Below are 6,000 nucleotides of genomic sequence, written 5' to 3'. Positions count from 1 at the left end.
GCCGCCGAAGAACTGGGCGCCAAACTGAGCGCTCCAGATGTGATTGGCCAGGCTGCGTTCTGTAACAGTAGGGGGCGGCACTTAGAGTGAACGGTGATGGAAATACAAGACATAGCATTACAGTACTATCGAACGGAATAAATAACGAATAACTACTAGCGAATTCAATGAATATACTGTATATCCATACATTAATTATGTGGTAACGCTCGACCATCTCCAAGGGGCCTGTGCATATGCAAGAAAATAAAAAAACCAACATCCTTCTGTTACGCTCTTACCCCAAACATATGGAGGAATATTTCGGAAAAAAACTAAATATTAGTGACCAGAAAGCAGGAGACAGAGCTGGAGGTAACAGAGTTAAAGATGCTAAGATTTGCATTGGGTGAGACGAGGATGGATAGGATTACAAATGAGGACATTAGAGGGTCAGCTCAAGTTGGACGGTTGCGGGACAAAGTCAGAGAGGCGAGATTGCGTTGATTTGGACATGTGCAGAGGAGAGATGCTGGGCATATTGGGAGAAGGATGTTAAAGACAGAGCTGTCAGGGAGGAGGAAAAGAGGAAGGCCTAAGTGAAGGTTTATGGATTTGGTGAGAGAGGACATGCAGGTGATGGGTGTAACAGAACAAGATGCAGAAGACAGGACAATATGGAAGAAGATGATCTGCTGTGGAAACCCCTAACAGGAGCAGCCGAAAGAAGAAGAAGACCAGGAAAGAGACATTAAATAAATAAGAATATGAAATGTGAATATACAGTAAATAACTAAATGTGTCTCAAAATATATTTTGTAGCTTATTTAAGTATTTATTTCCTCATTTATTTATGTCACTGACACCGCATACTACATGAAATATACCTGTCACTTTCACTCATCAAAGTTGAGAGAGTGGGGTCTAGCAAGGGCTGTGTTTTACTTGGTGAACTGTCGGTATTCCAGACTTAAATCTTTGGCCATCAAATGCCACATTTACAGCAGACACTTCAGATTCGGGCTCCTGATGATGGAATTCCTGTCAACTTTTTCTTGCACTTGAAGTTGAGTCACAACTTGGAGCATGCAACTGTGCTACAGCATTTTTTAATCAAGTAAAACATTTGCATCCATTCTGCAGCTGATTCACCAATCAAAAAACTGGGCACATTAGAGCCCGCCCTCTCAGCTTTTGAGTTTTCACACTCTGAGGGTCTTAATGTGCCTTATGTAAGTGTGAAGCACCTTGTTACACTAGGGTTAAGTTGAGGGTTGTGAGATGGTTATTTGACTCAAATAATGACAAATGTTGAGTGAACCAAGCTGTATAAAAGTGCAATTTTAATCATTTGTATGCAGGTCATGTCATTTGCAGTCTAGCACTGAGCTTGGTAGTGTCCAAATATGTGACATGTATGAATTACAGGTGCAGTTATATGTTCCTGCCCGCATTTAGGCACACCCCTTTTTGCATGCTGCAGCAAGGACCTTCTTTCTCCCTTCATCTAACCCTGCAGTGCAGTACTCGGTCCATGTAGTAAGCTTGGCTACCAGCACAGGGCACTACCCTAATTAGCTTGTACCCTTCAAGCAAATAAGGCAACAACACGCCTGTCAAATGGTTTTCCAACAAGTACACATCACTTTTAAAAAACACAACATAAATGGAATTTAAATAAATGAAAAATACAGAGCACTGTGTGACCTCTTAAGCATACTGCAAAAATGTGTCACGGCCCTTTGGATTGTGCTGGCAGAAGTTTGTTTTAGTTATGAAGAACACATTCATAACAAATTTGTAATAGAAGTGTTACACACCATGCTGTTCTGTTTTTAAAAGTGGGTTGTAGGTTGATGCATGGGCTGCTGCTTCTGATACTCTAGTTTGACTCCTTAAAATTCACAGTTCCTACTTGGGTTTCCTTTTACTGATAAAAGATGTGAGGTTAGTTAATTGGAGGCTATGTACAGGTCCTGGGAAAATGGCTCCCATTCAGAATTAATGATAACAGTTGCTGTATCTGCCTTTTGGTACTCTAATTTTTCTCGTATCCTGTAATGGCCCTGCACCCAGTGCTGCTAGGGTTGATGCAGTACTGGATTAAGTGGGTTTTGATAACAGATAGATAAAGGTGACTTGTCCCATGATTAGCACATCATTAAACTAGATAAAGAAGGTTCAAGAAACATTTAATATTTTTAATAGATCAGCCAAGGTGTTGGATTCTACACCTCAAAGGCTGCTGTCTTTAATATGTTAAAAAACACCTTAAGGACTTACCTTGTTAGGGCTACAGAACCAGCTAAAGACTCTTCATTCTTTTAACTGGAGAGCAGACACAGACAGGTAGGTCCCACAAGTGAGCTTGCCTTTTTAATTCGCTTGTTGATTCAGTGGGCCTCTCTTACAGAGTATTGTACACACCTCTTAAATGCAGACAACTAATAAGCCTTGTTACAAAATTATTCTCATGTTAAACAAGCTCATGAATGATAGCTAAAGTCTGAGAATGAAAAATGTAAATGATAACAGAACCATGGAGGTAGAGCCATAAAACTTCTTGACCATCAAAAAAAAAATATAAAAAATAAATAAAATCTAAAGATAATTAAAAAAAAAAAAAAGATTAACTGTAGTCACACCAGGAATGTGAGGTCAGGGGAGGCAGTTTTCATCATGAAAAGTAAAAAAACTAATAATGACAACATAAAATAAATTTGTCCACTGGTCTGTGCTATAAATTTGTTTTCTGTATGATTCCAATAACTTTGATCATTTTTATAGTCAAAATCGCTGAAGTGGCACATTTCCTGTTCAAATACTGGGGAGAAATGCGAGGTGCAGTAGCGACAAGCCTCAACTCACCTTGTACTGCGCCCTTCCTCACACACAGGGTTGATGCATGCAATTGGCGTGTTCCTGTTGCTGTCTCTGTATGTCACCAATGTAATGTTTGCAGACACGTTTATTATATACCCTGACTTTCCACAGTCTGGCTTACAGTATATCGTTAATGAATGTGTGTGACATATTTAGTCTTGCTGATCAAACATAAATCTGCAGTGAAAAGGCACACGGTGAGGCAGACAGTACTGTGCCGCACCGAAGGGGGAGCATGTGAGCCCAGCAGGTGCTGGTTGCTGCTGTTCTTCTACGCAGAGGCTCTGGGCACCAATAAGTTAGCGATATCAGAAAGTCAAGTGCAGTGCAGCGGTCTGTTTATTTTTATTTTTTGTTCCGACTGACTGCCAAAGTGGAAGATTAAGATTTTTAAAACTAAAGGAAAATAAGGAGAGACTTTTACAAGAAAGTGACAAGAGATTTTCGTATAGAAGGATAGGCGCATGGACTTCATTTACAAATAAAGGTAAGACCATAAACGGTTTTCAATTTTATAAAAAAATGGGATCAGACTAAGAAAAAACAATCCAATATTTAAAAGTTAAATTTTGACCTTAAATGAAATATTCTTTTTGTTTTTCTTGTTATCCTTTTGTTGAACAGTCTGTATTTAAATTGATTAAAGCATCAGAATTAAAAGCTTTTAAAAACAACTACATATTTCAATTAAGGTCAAAATTAAAATCCATTTTTGTACACCACTCTATACTTTCATTTGTATTGAATGAGTATAAATTGTGGAATTGCAATGGCAAATTTAGAACACATGGAGGGTATGGAGCAAATGCACTCTCTCCGCTATAAGTGTAACGTTCTTTCATAGTCAAATATGCACCTTACCTACAGTGCATCCAGAAAGTATTCAGAGTGCATCACTTTTTCCACCTTTTCTTATATTACAGCCTTATTCCAAAATGGATTAAATTCATTTTTTTCCTCAGAATTCTGCACACAACACCCCATAATGACAACATGAAAAAAGTTTACTTGAGGTTTTTGCAAATTTATTAAAAATAAAAAAACTGAGAAATCACATGTACATAAGTATTCACAGCCTTTGCTCAATACTTTGTCGATGCACCTTTGACAGCAATTACAGCCTCAAGTGTTTTTGAATATGATGCCACAATCTTGGCACACCTATCCTTGGCCAGTTTCGCGCATTCCTCTTTGCAGCACCTCTCAAGCTCCATCAGGATGGATGGGAACTGTCGGTGCACAGCCATTTTAACATCTCTCTAGAGATGTTCAATCGGATTCAAGTCTGGGCTCTGGCTGGGCCACTCAAGGACATTCACAGAGTTGTCCTGAAGCCACTCCTTTGATATCTTTGCTGTGTGCTTAGGGTCGATGTCCTGCTGAAGGATGAACCGTCGCCTCAGTATGAGGTCAAGAGCGCTCTGGAGCAGGTTTTCACCCAGGATGTCTCTGTACATTGCTGCAGTCATCTTTCCCTTTATCCTGACTAGTCTCTCAGTTCCTGCCGCTGAAAAACATCCCCATAGCATGATGCTGCCACCACCATGCTTCACTGTAGGGATGGTGCCAGGTTTCCTTCAAACGTGACGCCTGGCATTCACACCAAAGAGTTCAATCTTCGTCTCATCAGACCAGAGCATTTTCTTTCTCATGGTCTGAGAGTCCTTTCAGGTGCCTTTGGGCAAACTCCAGGTGGGCTGCCATGTGCCTTTTACTAAGGAGTGGCTTCCGTCTGGCCACTCTACCATACAGGCCTGATTGGTGGATTGCTGCAGAGATGGTTGTCCTTCTGGAAGGTTCTCCTCTCTCCACAGAGGACCTCTGGAGCTCTGACAGAGTGACCATCGGGTTCTTGGTCACCTCCCTGACTAAGGCCCTTCTCCCCCGATCGCTCAGTTTAGATGGCCGGCCAGCTCTAGGAAGAGTCCTGGTGGTTTTGAACTTCTTCAACTTACGGATGATGGAGGCCACTGTGCTCATTGGGACCTTCAAAGCAGTAGAAATTTTTCTGTAACCTTCCCCAGATTTGTGCCTTGAGACAATTCCTTTGACTTCATGCTTGGTTTGTGCTCTGACATGAACTGTCAACTGTGTGTGCCTTTCCAAATCATGTCCAGTCAACTGAATTTACCACAGGTGGACTCCAATTAAGCTGCAGAAACATCTCAAGGATGATCAGGGGAAACAGGATGCACCTGAGCTCAATTGCGAGCTTCACGGCAAAGGCTGTGAATACTTATGTAAATGTGCTTTCTCAATTTTTTATTTTTAATAAATTTGCAAAAACCTCAAGTAAACTTTTTTCAAGTTGTCATTATGGGGTGTTGTGTGTAGAATTCTGAGGGAAAAAATGAATTTAATCAATTTTGGAATAAGGCTGTAACATAACAAAATGTGGAAAAAGTGATGCGCTGTTAATACTTTCCGGATGCACTGTATATGTGTGTAAAGAATGCTGATGAGATATGAAACATAACCAGTAGTCAATGTGCATACTGGCTGCCAACTGAATAGTGAGTAAGTGACTCTTTTGGGTTCATATAAATCTGACTCTGAAAGAGTCAGTGCCTCACCAGCCATGAACCTCACCGCACGTCACGGAGTCGCACATACAATGTGCAAGCTGAATTCACAAGAAGAGAAACATAAAACTGCTAACATTTCCTGGATAACAGAGACCCAGTGACAGAATATAAAAAAAAGACATCTCCTTTGTTGCCTAAATTATATCAAGTTGATGAATTGTTGTGTCACTGTTAACATGATCTGAATTCTGAAAGACAGTAACTGAAACAGACAGTATTGTCATGAGAAATACTGGAGTGAAGGAAATAGAATGAGAAATAAAATAGTGGAAACCCTATTTAGGTTTATCAATGGCACCTCTCTTCATCTTCCTCTTAATTTCATTCCACTTTCATGTGGGGTTGCTGTGCTTGATCAATCTCCTCCATAGAGCTCGGTCCTGCACCTCCTCCTCAGTCAAGCCCTTTTTCTTCAAATCTTCTTTTACTTTACCCATCCACATCTCTGCCTCCTAGATATTTATACTTTTCCACTCTTTGTAATAGCTCTCCCTGCAGGTTAACTTCTGAATCCTGATCATCATTAAACCTTGTATAGTCTGTCTTCTTCCCT

Source organism: Erpetoichthys calabaricus, chromosome 10 (genome assembly GCF_900747795.2).
Source record: "Erpetoichthys calabaricus chromosome 10, fErpCal1.3, whole genome shotgun sequence".
Taxonomy (NCBI): Eukaryota; Metazoa; Chordata; class Cladistia; order Polypteriformes; family Polypteridae; genus Erpetoichthys; species Erpetoichthys calabaricus.
This window is presented reverse-complemented; position numbering follows the sequence as displayed.